Below are 17980 nucleotides of genomic sequence, written 5' to 3'. Positions count from 1 at the left end.
TGCCTTTTTTGAAGCATTTTTGGCCCTAATGGAGGGCTCTATCATTTCTTACTGATTCCATTTGGGCTTACAAATGCTCTAGCTACCTTTCAGAGCTTGATGAATAAGATTTTACAGCCTTTCCTCTTTCAATTTGTCTTGGTGTTCTTTGATGACATTCTAATCCACAGTAAGACTTTACAGGATCACTTGGCACATATGAGGAGGGTTTTTGATGTATTGAGACATCACAGGCTTTTTGCTAAGCAAAAGAAGTGTTCTTTCATGTAGACTAAAGTGAAATACTTGGGACATATTGTCAGTGAAAAAGGAATACATGGTGATCCCAAGAAAGTGCACTGTATAAAAGATTGGCCAACACCCACTACTACTACCTCTCTTAGAGGATTCCTTGGTTTATCTTCATTCTATCATCGACTCATCAGGCATTATGTGGCTATTGCAGCTCCTTTGACTAATAGGTTGAAGAAGGAGGCTTTCTTTTGGGATGCTCTTGTAGATAGTAGCTTCAACCAGTTAAAGGGACTCCTTACCTCTCCTCCTATCTTAATATGCCCAGACTTCTCCAAAGAATTTACCATATTGTGTGATGCTAGTGGTCGTGGCATTGGGGCTATTTTGTTACAGGAGCATGGAGTGATTTCCTTTGAGATCCGTAAGCTTACAGATAAAGAAATGGCCATGAATGTTTATGACCAGGAGATGTTGGCTATCTTGTATGCAATTAAGAAATGGCACGTTACTTGTATGGCAGTCAATTCAGAGTGCACAGTGATCACAGGGTTCTTAAGTATTTCCTTACTTAGTCCAATCTTACTCCTAAGCATCGTCAATTCAGAGTGCACAGTGATCACAAGGTTCTTAAGTATTTCCTTACTCAGTCCAATCTTACTCCTAAGCATCGTCGGTGGGTAGCTACACTATAGAATTATGATTTTGACATCACTCATATGAGAGACAAAGACAATATAGTGGCTGATTCTCTTTCTCGTATGTGGGCTTGCAAAGTTTTAGCTATGGTTGAATTGCATAATGATTGGATTGAAGAACTATAGAAGGCTTATCTTTTGGATGAAGAATTTAGCCATCTTTTTCAAAAATTATAGCAAGGTCTTATGGAAGAAAACTCGCATTATGAGTTCAAAAATGTCCTTATTTGGTTGAAAGGCAAGATTGTCATTCCTTCTACCTCTTCTTTTACACGGAAAGTTATGGAGGAATTACATTCTTTGACTTTAGCTAGACATTTACGAGTTTTCAAGACCTATGATAGGATCAACAAAAGTTTCTATTAGAAAGGACTGTGGAAAGATTTCAATGACTTTTTCATGAAGTGTATACCTTGTCAACAGAATAAGGACAGTACCCATAAGCTAGGAGGTTTGTTATAGCCATTACATATTCCTATAGAAAAATGGACTCATATTACTATGGATTCGATTACTAGCTTGCCTACTATTAAGAAGGGATGGAATAGTATATATGTGGTGGTAGATAGACTCACCAAGGTAGCCCATTTTATTCCAACCAAGACCGAGTTTACTACCTCTCAAGTGGCCAGTCAGTTTATGGAGTAGATTTTTAGACTACATGGATTACTGCAAGTGATTGTTCATGATAGAGACTCAAAGTTTATGAGTAACTTTTGGCAGGCGGTATTTACATCTATGGGCACTAAACTGGATCCATCTACCGCCTATCATCCACAAGCTGATGGACAGGCAGAAAGAGTTAATAAATGGTTGGAGACTTATCTTTGCCATTTCTACTATGGTGTCCAAACTTCATGGGATTCTTGGTTACACTTGACTGAGTTTGCTTATAACAACTCTACCCACGCTAGTATTGGAGTTTCACCCTTTGAGGCTATGTATGGTTACAAGGTACCCTTATCCATAGTCATCTTTAATGAAAGGATCAATCCCCATGGGAAGGAAGAGTTAGAAAGAATGAAAACCCTTCTTCAGCAATGCAAGATGAATCTTAGGAAAGCTCAAGACCAAATGAAGATGTATGCTGATGAAAAGAGGCGGCCTTTAGAGTTCCAAGAAGGAGAGTTGGTCTTACTGAAGGTGCCCAAGTCTAGGTACTCTACATTAAAAGATGGATCTAGTAATAAGCTTGCTCACAGGTTTTATGGCCCCTGCTGGATCCTTAAGCGCATTGGAGACTTGGCATATAGATTAGAGCTTCCCTCTTCCACAAAGATTGACAATGTCTTTCATGTTAGTCAGCTCAAGCCTTTTTATGGTGATCCAGTGGATATAATTGATGAGCTGCCAACTATTGATGAAGAAGGTCTTATTCAGTACATCCTAGAGGTTGTTATAGGTCAGCATGAGAAGAAGCTTCGATGTCGTTCTATCATGGAATGTTTGATAAAATGGAGAGGTTTACCACTTGAGGAAGCTTCTTGGAGGCTTGATTCTATATTGGATGAGTTTCCTTTCTTAAGGGATACATTAGTGGGGCTGAAGCCTATTGATAATGGAGCTAGTTATGGTGCAGACAAGATCAGGACAACACATTGTTTTAGAACAATTTTTATCCTGCCTAATTTTTAGAATTAAGCTATCTACATAAGTACTCTTCAAGAGCTCTGTTTTAGTATATGGCACGCCTCATTTGAACACTTCTACTAAAAGTTATGGCAGATTTGGTCCAGCAGGGTCTGTTTACACAGCAAGCTGTCTACTTCATTTTGAGATTATCTATTGAAGATTTTATGGCTCCATATACTTTTGAAGTATTCTAGATCATGTATATAGCTGAGGCCTACTCTTGTTCTTCAATTTTAGTCCTTGTGTTACTCATTCTTCATTCATTTTCCCATTTGTAAAGCTGTAAAAACAGAGTAGGACTCTGTTCTATCCATCCTTTTCTAGTCTTTCAAGTTTGTTTTTCAGGAACAAAACTTTTGGGAAGGGATGGATAGCTCGGAATAAGAATTTAGTGTAAAAAATAATATTGATATTATGCCATATCACACTGGCATTGGTATAAAAGGAGAGGACATGTAATATTTCATATCTTTTGACACATTAATACAATTATTGTCCTTCTCTCCCATCTTGTTCACAGCTTCCATGGCTTCTCTTTCTTTCATGTCTTTCTCTCTCCAATTCTAGTATTTCTCTCTCCTCATCACTCTCTCTTCTTGCAATCTTTCTCTCTCTTCTACAGTCTTCTCTGTCCTCTTTCTCTCTCTCTAGTTCTCTCTCTAACAAGCATAGGTAAATCCATAGCCGGAAAGAACTGGACTTCCTACTATCTGCATGTCCTGCATAATCGGAGTCTGTGTAGCCCACAACTCCTATATCCTGGCACCATAGCAAATACACATATCTGTTGTTCCCTTTAGGTATTTCATGATACCCTTTATGACATCCCAATGCTTTTTGATAGGTGTAGCCATATAGCGGGCCACAACACCAATTGCAAAGGCAATATCTGGACAAGTGGCTATCATGGCATACATCAAACTGCCCTTGGCTGATGCATAAGGAATCTTGACCATATCGGCCCTCTACTCATCCGTCTGTGGACAATCAGCCTGTGAAACCTTCACATAAGAAGGTAATGGATAGCCAATAGGCTTTATGTCCTGCATGCGGAAACGCTCAAGGACTTTATGAATGTACTCCCTCTGTGAGAGGTAGAGTAGTCCCTGATGCATGTTTCGCTTAATGCACATACCAAGAATGTGAGAGGCCTGTCCCAAATCCTTCATTTCAAAGCTCTTCTTCAGTTGAGATTTAAGAGCATCCAGCTCATCATGAGCTTTCTGTGCTATCAACATATCATCCACATAAAGTACCAAAATAAGCAATGAGCCATCACGGTCTTTCTTCATGTAAAGACACGGATCCATATCACTTCTACTATAGCCCTGTGACTGCATAAAGGCATCAAACTTATAATACCACTTCCTAGGTGCCTCCTTCAAGCCATAAAGACTTTTCTTCAACTTGCACACTAGGTGCTCCCTGCCAAGTTCTACAAAGCCCTTACGCTACTCCATGTATATCTCATCATGCAAATCCCCATGCAAGAATGCAGTCTTGATATCCATCTGGTACAAGTCCAAGTCAAGCTATGCGACTAAGGCCAAAACCAAGTGTAGGGTGGTCATCTTGACCATAGGAGAAAATACTTCATCAAAGTCAACTCCATGCTCCTGTTTAAAACCCTTAGTGACAAGTTTTGCCTTATAAGTCGACTTGGGGTTTCCAGGGGTACTTTTCAGCTTGTACACCCATTTGCATGGCAAAGCCTTCTTACCCTGAGGTAGTGCAACCAAATCCCAAGTCATATTCTTGTGCACGGAGTTTATCTTAGACTGTATAGCCCTCTCCTAGGAGTGAGTGTCACCCCTGCAAATAGCCTCATCATAGGTGAGAGGTTCTCTTGCATCTGTAACCAAGATATAATGCATCGAGTGCTCAAATCTATCAAGTGGACGTCTATCTCTAGTAGACCATCGCATGGCAGGCTCTATGGCTGGTCCAACACCTTGGCCATGTGTACCAACTACTGATGTAGGCTGTCCAACTAGCTATGCAAGAGCACGTGGCTCCTCCTGGAATATAACCCTGTGTATCTCTACCACCTTCTTAGGCTGCCTATGCATCTTGTCTTCATGGAAGACTACATCATGGCTGCGGATGACTTTCTGCACTTGCGGATCCTAGAGGCAGTAATCCATCTTGCATGTATCCCCATGGCCAAGGAAAATGCATTTGACACTCTTAGGATCCAACTTAATATCCTTGTCTTTGGGCACATGGCAAAATGCCTCACATCCAAAGACACATAGATGCGCATAAGATGGAGGTTTCCCAGTCCATACCTCCTCTGCAACCTAGAAATCCAAACCACTAGAAGGTGATCTGTTTATGACATGCACAGCTATACTAACTTCCTAAGCCCAAAAGCTCTGTGGTAAGCCTGCATGGCTAAGCTTACTGCATACATGCTCCTGGATGGTTCTATTCATCTATTCAGCTAAACCATTCTGGGGTGGGGTATAGGAGGCGGTCAATTGACGCTTAATACGCCTCTTGTCACATAGCTACTCAGAAGCACGTGACAAATATTCTCCCCCATTGTCAATCCTAAGGTATTTCAGCCTATGCCCAGTCTGGTTTTCAACAAATGCAAGCCATCTCTGAAATACATCCAAGACAACGGACTTAAGATTAATGGGTTAAACCAAGACTTTATGCAAAAAATTGTCAATGAATGTCACAAAATACTTTGCACCACCCATAGACTGACAAGGCATAGGCCCACAGACATCCAAATGTACCAATGCCAGGGGCTCACTCATGCGTGTCCTACTAGACTTGTTATGTGTATTCCTAGTCTGTCTGCCATAAAGACAATACTCACATGAATCAAAACATGCGTAGTCAAGGGGCGGTAAGTACTGCAAACCAGAAATCATTTTCATTCCAGGATCAAGCTCTAATCCAAAGATTATTAATTTTATGCCGTAAAGATTATTAATTTTATGCCCGTCTCTATTTTTATGGAGCTATTCAGGGCATTTAATGTGAAGGTGACAAGGACAATGCTAGTTTGCCAGAACATGAACAACACTCTCTCAGCCAAGCTACTTTATAAGCATTGGTATATGAAGCAGGTTGAACAGGTGCACTGCCAAATTGCTTTGGATACGCTCCAGGTGAAATACATGATTGCAACATAGACGTTTGTTATGTCATTTTGGTATGGTCGGCAATGTTACATTTGGCGGAGTCCTTGTGCCTATGGACCAGGAGTCTGCTAGCTTGGAGGACAACCAAGTAGTGGACATTGAGGTATTGGATGAGAAAGGCACTCTCGTTACAATCATCAGTCTACGATAAGAAAACACGCTACATCAATTACGTATGGATATACATGAGGAGTCACCACATATGTTACCGACGGACTTCTTCTTTGTGCACAATGGAAGGCATGTGATGAAGAGACGAGAGATGCAAATGAAATGCAAGGACCTAGAAGACAGTAAAGTGTATATTTCCTGATAGGTTTATAACCATATGTTTATTGCCTTAGGGCTGTGCCCACACTTTTGGTCTTGCCATTGGCAAGCTACCTTTGTAATCAATCTATGTATTGTAATCAACATGACCCTCATAATTACAAACAATTTCATTTCTCGATGAGAATAACTGAACTGATTTATTTTGGAAGTAAATTTTTCCATTTTAAGTTCGGTAATCACTAACATTGGCATAGACAGCACATATAAGATACTAGTTATTGATTCTGAAAACAAGAGTGTTATTGCTTATGCCACTGGCAAGCTGCAAGCGATCGACCTTTGTATTCGATCTATATCTTGTAATGGTGACAACTTTTGTAATTACAAGCAATTATGTTTGTTGATGAGAATCTCCGTATTATTTTTGGAAGCGACCAACAGCATAGGCACACACAACACATATAAGATACTAGTTATTAAGTGTGAAAACCAAGTCCAGAAATAGTCACGAAAACAATATTGGTAATTCATTATACCATACAAAGTCTACTGCATTCCCTTCAAAGTTATACAATCTCCAGAGATATGGAATGAGAATTTCCTGGAGGTACTCATCCTATGGATTAGCATTGAAACCCTGTATTACAAGTGTACTTCCTGTGGGATTGTATTTTCCCTTCTCACGATGTTCATCTAATAATATAGTATTGCATGGATCCACTGTATGTGGAATATGCAGAAAAGGTTTTGTATACATCTCAGCAAAAGGTAGATGGGGATGTTAGTACTCTGGGTCCTCATAGCAGTATGAGCGATCCAACAGAAATTCGAAGTAGGAAAAATCTACTCCAGCAAACTCCATGACATTAATTACACTTTGGAGGTCTCTAACTTTCATTGAGGACCATAGGCCTACGTTAAAGAATCTGAACAGGAAGTGCGAGAATTGTGTAAAACCAGGCCGCAACATGACGTAACGTCCCGCTGTAAAATAATGGTTCACTAGTGTAGGTTGGAAATAGCGTGGTTGCCTCCGCAAGAGGAGCCCATTCACATTTAATATAAGCAATCTCTGTACATAAACATAACAAGAGACTTCATAAATAACACAACTGCATACATGAAACTTGAGAGTAACAATATATTATAGAGCTAGAAAGTGATAAGAAACTGTGCAACTCCATGAGACACAACCCCACAACAAGAAATTGTACAACTAAAAAAGAAGTAGAAATTTACAACAAATTGTACAAGTCCATAGAAACCTGAAATTTACAAGAAATTGCAAAACTCCATAGTCAATTTGATTTTGCTCAAGGAACTGGGTTACATTTAGGTTAGATTCGTGAAGGCTCTTCAAGTATGGCATAAGCCTTGTCTGAAAAAACATGTCAGAGGGATTACCATCAAATTCTAAGGGGCATATAAATGTTTTTTGACCATTGCATATGCACTTATCTGGTGTGTCATCAATTAGAAGTGTATTTATAGGGTCATAATCTACATTCAGATTCACAAAGGGCTTTGTGAACAAGGGCACAGATGGCTTCTTCTTATTGCCTCCTACGATAGCAGTGCATCTATCTTGAGCATATATAAACCTAAACGATGAGGGTGCAATACAAAGATTGTCGTGTAACATCCCTACTAAGGGCATAAGATTTTTGGAGGTCATGGAGGACCATATCCCCACTTGAAACCGTTGCAACACGAAGCGCAAGAACTCCGGCAGGTGTGGCTGGAGAAGCACTGTTCTACCCCCCACCATTCTCTTGGTGGCCTTGGTTGACTGTGTGAAAAGGGAGAAGTCTCACCTCAATAGCAGCCCGTTGACGTCCAAAATGAGAAGCCTCTATGATAAATACATGTGGAACGGAATGGGAAAAATATGCACAAAATAACTGAAACATCTTAAAAACTCAAATGTATAAGTGATTCTCACCTGAATAGGGCGCCATGGCAATGGCGCAGGGACTCCAACCCCAGGGACTTTGTCCACATGATCGTCCTCAATAGTACTATCCCCACCACCCTTTGGATGTGCCTTGTCTTCATCAACATGCTTTTCTTGGTCCCCACCTCCCTGTGCTTCTGTGCTCTGGTGATCTCCATGTACATCTCTGTCTCGCCCTTTGCTTCCATTGTCCCTGCTATTGTTCCCTATTGTTTCTCACCCACCCTCTCCCTCCTCCTCTGTGGATCCACCACCCTCTCCCGAATCTGGGTTACAATCACCTTGGTCACCTTCATCAGGATCCTTTTCTTCCTTGTCACCGTCTCCTTTTGTTTTAGCATCCTCCTCTTGCTCCTCACTCTTTGTGTCTTCACCACCGTCTTCATCTTCAGATATGTCCATCTTTGACTCCTGCTCTGCTTTTCTCGGAGAGCCTTGGCTCTGTGCGGTCCCCTTCTTGGGCGGTACCTCCTTGACATCTTCATCGGACAAGGGTGAACCTTGCTCCTCTGGTATCTCTTGGGAGGCAGCAATGAGGGTGCGTATCAGGCTTGCCCTATATCTCTCAATGTATGCACTATCATACTCCTCCACAGTTTTCTGCACAGTAGACAGCAGGATAAATTTTTCTGTGTGCCTTGACGGGATAATGAGTGTTCGACGATCTTGATTGACAATATGCGCTTCAAAGCGCACTAAATAAATGCAAGGATGAACGGGCAGTTCATTACCTTGTTTATTAGAGGCGTATTTGTGAAGAGCGATTGCAACAGGTATTTGGCGTGGATCATCACTCTCCACCCGCGCGAATAGCTATCCTTCTGTGGAGAGACTTTTACCTCTTTGATATCCGCCCGGTGAAGTTGAGCACTGTCGAACATGCTCCCAAGGGCCATAAGTAGTCTCTTAATACATCTAAAAAACCGATTTTTGTACATTGTCAACATACTGAATGGGCTAATAATTTAAAAAAGGGAGCGTTCATGACAATAATCAAATCACCAATAGACTGTATCCGGTATACTTACATTTGAAACTCTACGTGTGTTCTCGGAACAAAATTGAGCATCCATACGATTGGCTTGTCGAGCTCACAGACTCTAGTGACCTCTGTTCTCATATGGCAGGATGAGGACTGTCACCTCTGCAGAGGATTACAAAATTGAAACCAGGTGTGATAAACAGAGAACGGTGTGTTTGGTGTTCTCATAAGCTGTGATAGTTGTGGATTCCCAATGAATACTTCTTGGTGGCAATCACCCGGAAGCGTCTATTGTATCAACCTGCACAAGAAAGTACAAAGAGTACGTGAAAAGGAATGGAGTTAAGCGTTGGCTCTGAAACTAAGTAGAGTGAGTTCCTTACATTTAGCAGGCATACAGAATGACACATGCGCCTCCTTGTCCATAAGTATCTTAACATCCTTGATGTCAAGACTCAGATGTACTTTCCCTCTCTCAAAATCCACAAGTATGTACATCCCTCCTTTGAGTCTAACCAGATACTCCGAGTTTTCCTTGTCCATTTGGAGGGTCCTGTCTTCCTGCTCTTTTTGGGAAGTTTCTCTTCTAGCTTCCAGCCCTTTTCTCTCTTCTTGTGCCCTCTGCCTTCTTGCCAAGGTCTCCACTCTGGCTCTTGTGTTGACATCATGTGTAATGTCAACCAGTCCCCGTTCCTTAGGCTGCCTCACAGGAGGGATAAGCAGTATATCCCTCATTTTGGCATTCACGAAGTCGCCTGGGTGCAAGAGATGGTCATATCTCCACTGCAGCCTCTTCAATGTATGGAGGTCCTTCAGCATGATTGTCCACCTCCCAGAGTGTGTAGCGAGAAGAGCTAGGTCATTGAAAATCTCAATAATGAAGTCCTCTGCAGCTTCCTGGAGACAAAGCAAGGCAGCCCTCTTCCAATGAACTTGCATTCCCCAGTTCTCACAAACCTCTCGTACAATCGGAGCTTCAGTATGCACAACTCAGTAGATTTTTGGGCCGCTCTACACTTCCTGAGGATGTTAGATTTTTGGCTGACCCTTTTGTACCTATTTTGTTTCAGTATATGCACGGGTTTTCCTTTCCTGCTAGATGCCTTCTCTGCTCCAGCTTTCGTTGTGATGCCTAGGCCAGATCTCTCTTTCCTTGCCATTGACTTCGTTCTTGCCATTTAGACCTGCACAATGGCATGGATGTATACGTCAAAAAAGGAAGCTTATTTACTGATAACAAATTAAAGTGCGCTTTGACGCGCATAGCATCATCCAAGAGCCCAATGAGACTGTCTGCACGTTAAAGGGTGAAACATTTTTTATGCTAAGTAACTGGGTACTTTTGCACCCGCCTAATGCCTTATGAGCCTCTGCTTGTGAAAGGGCAATCCTTACTCTAACCTAACCAAATGAGGGCCCTTTGACGAGCATAGTACCTTATGAAGGCCTTTTACAAGCACCTATGCGTCAAAGGGCTACACGTATTCTAAGCTCAATAAACAAGTGCCCTTTGACGCGCATAGTGCCTTATGCAGGCCGTGGAGATGCGATTGCACGTCAAAGGGCAAAACTTTTAAATGCTTGGAAAATGATTGTTTTTAGCATGCATAGTGGCTTCTGAAGGTCCATGACATGCTACTACGCGTCAAAGTGAATTGAAACAGAAGAAAATGGTTTGTTTCAAGAATATCTACCTGGTTGCGTACTGGTTGCATACCCGTCCAAGCTAAGGTCGTCTCTATCGCTCCTCGCTCCCTTGTAGTGAGTTTATCTGCTGGGCTCTCTCTTTCTCTTTGTCTCTATGTGTTTGTGTGTGGCTCTCTCTCTCTCTCTCTCTCTCTCTCTCTCTCTGTGTTTGTGTTTTTGTTGCACACTCTCTCTCTCACCCTAGGCCCTGTTGATTTCGAAGTGATTCCTAGCAACGTGGAAGCACTGGAACACAAACGGTGCACTATATCTCTCTATGTGTCGCACTATCAGACTATCTCTCTGTGTCTATTCCACAACATTGTTAAAACTTAAAAATGGTTCTTTAATGCATGTATGCGAGCTCTTTAACCCATGTGGGAGAATGGTACAGATCCGTTAGAAGATGATTTTCCGCATTTAATGTGGAAAAGTGGATGCGTGGCCCGAGGGAATCGAAGGGATCCGTAGTAAGGTACAGTAAAGGTAGTGAGAGAATGCGCCACTTTGCATGAGAGAGAGAGAGAGAGCCATCGTGCATTGAGGCGTGTTTGTGCCCGTTCAAGACACACACAGAGACTGCGTTGGAGAGAGAGAGAGAGAGCTCCTGTGTGTTGCTGTGTGTGTGTGTGTGTATGTGTATGCATGCGAGAGAGAGAGAGAGAGAGAGAAATCAAGTGTTTGAGAGAGACAGAGAGAGAGAAAGAGAGCGGTGCCTTTGACAAAGAGATAGAGAGAGAAAGGGAGAGAGGGAGACCTCCTGTGTGTGTCTTTGTGTGTGTGTGTGCGCAAGCATTTGTGTGTGTGTGTGCGCAAGCATTTGTGTTTGACAGAGAGAGAGATAAAGAGAAAGAGAGAGAGAGGGCATGCGTTTCAAAGAGAGAGAGAGAGAGAGAGAGAGAGAGAGAGAGTCTCCATCAAAGCTGCATTGGAGGGAGTTTACTGCGATCATCAGCTTGGTGGACCGGATCATCAGCAAGAAAGATGTCTCAAGAAGGTAGGTGGTCGTTCTCCGGTTCTGATACCAATTTATTTGTTTAATAGTATTTGTGCACTTTGACGTGTAACAGCTACTGCGACAATGTCAAATAAATGTATATGCGTCAAAGTGCACAACTTTTTGACCCCTTTTTCAAACCTGGCGTCTCGCGCACAGATCAGCAGAAGTCATAATCTCCTACTCTTTGACGTGCATATGGCCGTATCAAGACTACAAATGCGCTTATGCGCGTCAAGGTGCTGAGAATTTTGACCGTAGTTTATGTCTAGTTAAATGAGCCGTGCACTTTCGAGTCCATAAGGGTCTTGGAATCTTTTCTATTTATGTATATGCTTCAAACGGGAAATTCCGTTCTCGCAGGTTTAGGAGGATGTGGGAAGAGGCCATATTTTCTTGACCCTGAGCTTAGCCAAGAGGGGAGGGTTCAAGTGTCTGCAAAGGGAAGCCAAGCGGTCGTTGCACGTTCATCAAAAAAACGTGTAGTGGATTTCTCAGTACCATCACCAGTAGGTTCATTTGAGGAGGAGGGAAACTCTATCCGTGTCATAGAGTGCGCTCAACCTTTACAAGCACTGATCCTGCTATGGAGGTATCACCTCTCACTGGAAGCTCACACTACTGGCAAACTCAGGTTGTGACAGGTTTTCATGAATATTCGACCTCCACTCTGTGTGAAGCTAGTGCTGCTTCAAGTCTTGTCTGCCTTTCAGAACAGAAGACCAAGGGACCGTCCCTCAAATGAAAGGTGGATTTCTCAATGTCCCAACGAGATCGAGATCCCGCTCCCAAAAAAACAGCAAGCAAGAAAAATTCTGTAGCCTCTATGCCAGCAGATTGTGAAGCGGCTTTAATAGACTTTGTCAATGAAGCGGGAGCATCGGAGTATTATCCCAATTTAATAAATATATTCAACACAGCCGTGCCGTATCAGGAAATCATCAGAGAGAACATGGAATATTACACTATTGAATTCAATGATTTTGAAGCCCAGGTAGAGAAAGGATGGGTGACATCAGATCAGAGGGACTCTGTTCATCTCCTTGATCGCACAAAGGACAAGAAGCAGAACAACATCCTATATAAACGTTATCTCCTTCTGATGGGCCCTTATAGGCCGTTTTGGTGTCCAATGCACAAGAAGGACTACAAGCTTGTGTCAGTGGAGATGGGGTTCATCATATACCTGCATTGTCTATACAACCAAGAATCTACCCAATACAAATGTTGAGTTATTGTATGAGCCAGAAGAGGAGACAGAGGATGAGGGCCCGGATGTGGAAGGAGACATTGAAGGAGTTGGAGTGGAGGAAGAGTTATTGCCTATTGAGGAAGAGAATGAGACCAAGGCAATAAGTCTCAAAGATATCAAGAATAAAGTTTCAAAGGTTCCACAGTACACAAGGGAAGTTGGTGTTGTTGACACTTCGCTCCAGCTGCCTGCTCTTCCTGAGTTTCAAATTGAGGGAAAGCAGTATCTGTTGCTTAGCGACATCCAGAAGGTGTTCTCTATCAGAGAATAATTCGCACTTGCAGCAATTACAAGGAACGCAGAGGAGGAGGACGGATTCATTTCCGATGATGATATGGAAGACTTGTCACTAGAGGAGAATTTTGATGCAGGTTAGTGCCTCCTTTTGTGGTTCAATAGGGTGAAAGAAGATAGGGAAAGAGGCAGAGTGCCAAGTGAGCAGGAGTTCAGGTAGTTTCAGGAAGTTATGGGCTATGACAAGTTGCAGGAAAGCACTGCTCATTTCCTAAAGGAACGTCAAGGGGAGAGCGTGGGTAGTGTGAACCTTCAGAACGAGAAAACCTTCCTCTATGACGAGAAACTAGAGGTGACACTTACTTTTCTTTCATTGTTTGCTTTGATTAGATTATGGTGGAGGTTCTTATTCTTCTCACTGTAATTAGGATTTGGTCTATTTGGTTTATTGCAGAGGTTGTTCGGAGAAGTAGATGAGTTTCTAATTAGGCACAGAAGAGAGTTCCATGGATGCGATGCAGCTCTAAGGCACTACCTGAAGGGGCTTGCAAAATCGAAGGTTTTAGTGCACCACAACAACCTTAGTGATGAAGGTGTTGTGGCCACATTTTTCTTCAAAACACTTTCCCGGTTTCTCAGTGGACAGCCTATCCCTAACACCTATGAGAAGGTAATTTTGGCAGAGAAGTTCACAGCCCTGGATGTCTTTGGCTACCAGCCTGCGTCCCGATGCTCGAGAAGGGGCTATTTTAGTGCCTATGTAGGGCTTGTGCTAGCATTAGGAATAGAAGACAGTGAGCAGCTGGAACCCTATGGAAAGAACCAGTTAATACGACTCAAGAGAAAACAAGACCAACTTTTACTAGAATATAGACCAAGTGAGGGGCAAAAAGATGTATGATGTATTTTGCAACATTTCATTACACATTCTTAAACATTCTTAATACAGTCCATTGCTTTGTAAGTGGCTTTTTGGTTACAATGTGTTCACTGCATCTAACTACAGTTCCTTCATCCATCGATGGTTAATAAAGTGGCGTTCCTGTCTCCATCTTTGTTGTGATTGAAGAGCATTTGAGTTTCTGAATGCTTGAATCTTCTTCTCCCTTTTTGATTGAGCTTCCCTCAAAGCATGCACAATCTTTGATGAACGTAGAGTCTCTTCTTTGTGATGCTATTGCATTATTCATCTGTAGAACCACTGGAAGAGTTCATGAAGGCTATTTCCTTTATGACTGCCACCACCATGTTGAGTATGTATGAAGTATGCATTGCATGCCATATAATGCGACTTCTCCATTCCTTGAGTGCTCCATATGTTTGGATCACCGTACTTTTGAATGAAGAATGGTAGATGATTATAGATGATGTGTTGACATACAACAATATCATATGTTTTAGAATTATATCCTAAGATGCAAAATGATGTAGGCCAGATTGTGAAGCTTACCATGTAATTGTTATGTTGTTTTCTATCCAGGCTGCGATAAACTATTTTTTGAATTGTTGAAGGTGTGTTTGAAGAACCTTGATGTCCAGAGTGTCGACCAGGACTCCTTGTCGCACATCTTGAAGATTTTGTCCACTGCACACCATACCTCTACCTTTGCATTTCTGGATGCAGCCTCATGGTCCTTAATTGCAATGTGTAGTTTCCTCCATTGCTTGTACTCTATCCTGCTGACGTGGTTGGATGCATGCTTTTTAATTGTGTTGTTGATTGGTCTTGATAGGAACCGCCTTGCCTTCACTCCACCTATAGAAACCTTTCTAGGAAGATCTTTTTCATTGGTGGAGAGCTTCTGGTCTTGCTCAATTTGAACGTTTTCTCCATGAAGATGCATACTGGATAATACCTTTTCAATAGTAGCAATGCCATCATGGCGTTCAGACTTATTTCTAATTTTCCATACAAACCCAATGTATAGGTTGATTAGTTTCTCTATGACATGACACAGAGCATGCATAGTACAAATGTGCACATTTGTCAATGGTATATCAAAAACAGGTCATAAGCTCTTATCCAGCAATTGCCGGTCGGGTGGCTTTGTCCACCACCTGTGATCGAGGGTTTTTGCAAGCTCCATGCAGTACAGGCATGGTAAGGTCAAGGCTCCTCGATTGCAATTGTATAAGCATTTTAATGTCTTTAAATCAGAGGCCAGGTGCCAAACAACTTGAAAGGTGCCTCTGTCTCCAACAGTAAGAGTCCTTTGCCCTCGCATCTGCCCACTAATAAGATCAAGAATGGGAGTTTGTTGGAAGACCCATTCCAAGACATCATGGTCCTTGGTTAAAACCTACACCAAATCAAAATAATACATCTATTAGATTGAGTGTAGAAACCACACTATATTCACAAGAAAATGACCTAGCAGTACATACAAGAAAGCAATCAGGCCACCATAGATTCATTTCTCATTGTACTGAGAAGTACAGTGGATCATCCTTGGGCAATTTTCCCATTGCTCTATCCATCAATGTTATGGCTACTCTTTCCATCTTCTTATCATTCAGGATCTCACACTCGTCCATCTTCAGAACAAAGTTGAGAACACCGTTTGTTTCAGCATGTGTGATATTGTCAAACTCAACCATCCTTCTCTGCAATAGCTCCAACTCCATGAAGATGTTGTTGTGTTCATCATATTTAACAGTGCCTCGTTTCCCTTTGTATTCATTTGTAATGTGGTACGGGGATCCAACATAGTCGTTTTGCTTCTCGTTAAGTCTCTTCCGAAGCTTCCAAACATCTGTAGTGGTTGGTAGAAGTTTTGGAGTGATTTATTTAGCTTTGAATGCAGACTTGACAGTCTTATGTAATAAGGCATATCCTTTCTGACTAATACCACTCTCATCCATAGCACTCTGTACATTCTCAGTGGATATGGTGTTGTTGGTAATAAACTGATCCACCACCTCCCTCTACACAACCTTAAATTTCTTCTCTTGCAGTAGTTCCTTTGCAACCTTCGAGCTAATCAGAGGTTTCATCTGCATTGCTGGGCTGATATTCTCCTTGTCGAGCTACAATACAACCCTACATGCAGAACCCCAGTGTTAATGTATGGAGGAGCCAGAGGGAAGAAGGCACATAGAAATCAGAGGGCACATAGGAGCAAGAGAGTACATAGAATCAGAATGCTTACCTGATTTCTCTGATCCTTTTCTTGATTCCTCCTAAACCAACCTTAAGATCCTCTACGTTTTGCAACTTTCTTTTCGTTTGCCAAGGTCCAATAGATGTTTTCTTCATTTTGTATTGTTCAACTTGCTTTTGTAGCTTGTTGATCTCATGTTCCTGGTGCTTTTCTTCTTGCAACTTGCAAAGGTCTCTAAGGTGACAAAGATGGGTATTTTGAACCTGGAACATCTCTTTCTCAACTGTAGGGGTTACTGAAATTGATTTGCAGTAGCCCAACAAACCTTTCTGTCCATCTCCAACAAACCTGAGAAGTGAGGTTGGACTTGAGAAAGGTGGTTGACTGTAGGTTTGAGGATCATGTGGGTAAATAGATCCATCACACCATATATCCACATTCTTGGCTCCAGAACATCTTAGAGCATTCCTTTCATTTGCTGATACAAAGCTACCACCACGACATTTTTGCACTAGAGCGTAACTAGGTTCAAGGTCAATATGAAGATGGTACTTGGCATTGTCAACATGGAGATGGGAGTCCACCATTGCTAATAGAGGTAAGAACAGCCTAGTAGACTGATATTATCAACAGAGGGAAAAGCTCAGTAGACCACCATTGCCAAGAGGGCAGCAGGGATTAGAGGGGTTTAGTGGAGGGCACGGTGAAGAGGTCAAGTGGGACTTTCCCAACTATAGATGGCATTGAATGTAGAGGGGTGGCATAGTATATGGCATTGAAGGTTTACAGTCCTCTTACTCCCTAAAGATTCCTGACTTTAAATTTTCCAGTCATCAGTGTGGGCCGTCGTTATCCACAAAAGGTGTTACTAACTTTCTCAGGTGGCTAGTTAAACACACCTATTTTATTCCAAAAAATGAAGATTTCGGTATTTTCTAGAGAGATAATGATGCAAATACCCATTTTCTTACAAGGCCCTCCTTTTGACCTCCAAATAGCTCTAATGCAGTGTGCAGTGGTGGGTATTGTCAGTGTAGTAATACACTGGTGGCTAGGCAGAGGCACCTTTACCCCCAACAACATGTTTGCTAATTAGATAACTAAAATAAACTCATTGAGGAAAGTTGAAGGTCTCGATCGTGACGATTGAGAGTCTATCATTGGGTAGACCCAATCATTCAAGTAACTTTTCTAAACACTAGATAGAGTTGCTAGAACATGACCCCCGATTCAAAAATCCACAAATCAAGCCATGATGCATCCTTAAGCCTGAACTTCGATATATGGCTCGATGATGAGAATAGTAACTCTATCAAGATGTAGATAACAAGCATTAACTTCATATAAAGATCTCAAATTCTCAATCTTGTGATGAATCTTCACTCTTTGCACTTCTTGCTCCTAGGACATGATCCTGCAAATGCCACTCTGATATCAACTAAGAGGGAAACAATGATGGGATATAAGATACTTGAAATTTTCTCTCAACTATTCCATTAAAGATTTTTAAGTCCACACCATAATCTCTCTCTCTCTCTCTCTCTCTCTCTCTCTCTCTCTCTCTCTCTCTCTCTCTCTCTCTCTCTCTCTCTCTCTCTCTCTCTCTCTCTCTCTCTCTCTCTCTCTCTCTCTCTCTCTCTCTCTCTCTCTCTCTCTCTCTCTCTCTCTTCCCATATCAATATATACTAACTTCTTGACTTGAAGTAGTTTATAGCCTTCTTAAATTTTGGGAGAGGTCAAAGACAAATTGGTTTCTTTAATGTTAGAATATAAAGAGAAATA

At 41.8% G+C, this 17980-nt stretch overlaps 1 pseudogene; it reads right to left on the bottom strand.

The window, feature by feature from the left end:
• Positions 1-14569: 14569 nt before the first annotated feature.
• Positions 14570-15722, bottom strand: LOC148012476 (uncharacterized; annotated as a pseudogene).
• Positions 15723-17980: the final 2258 nt, after the last annotated feature.

Source organism: Lygodium microphyllum, chromosome 27, assembly GCF_053477565.2.
Source record: "Lygodium microphyllum isolate KBCC chromosome 27, Lygodium_microphyllum_v1.1.10, whole genome shotgun sequence".
In the NCBI taxonomy this organism is placed as follows: Eukaryota; Viridiplantae; Streptophyta; class Polypodiopsida; order Schizaeales; family Lygodiaceae; genus Lygodium; species Lygodium microphyllum.
This window is presented reverse-complemented; position numbering and strand designations above follow the sequence as displayed.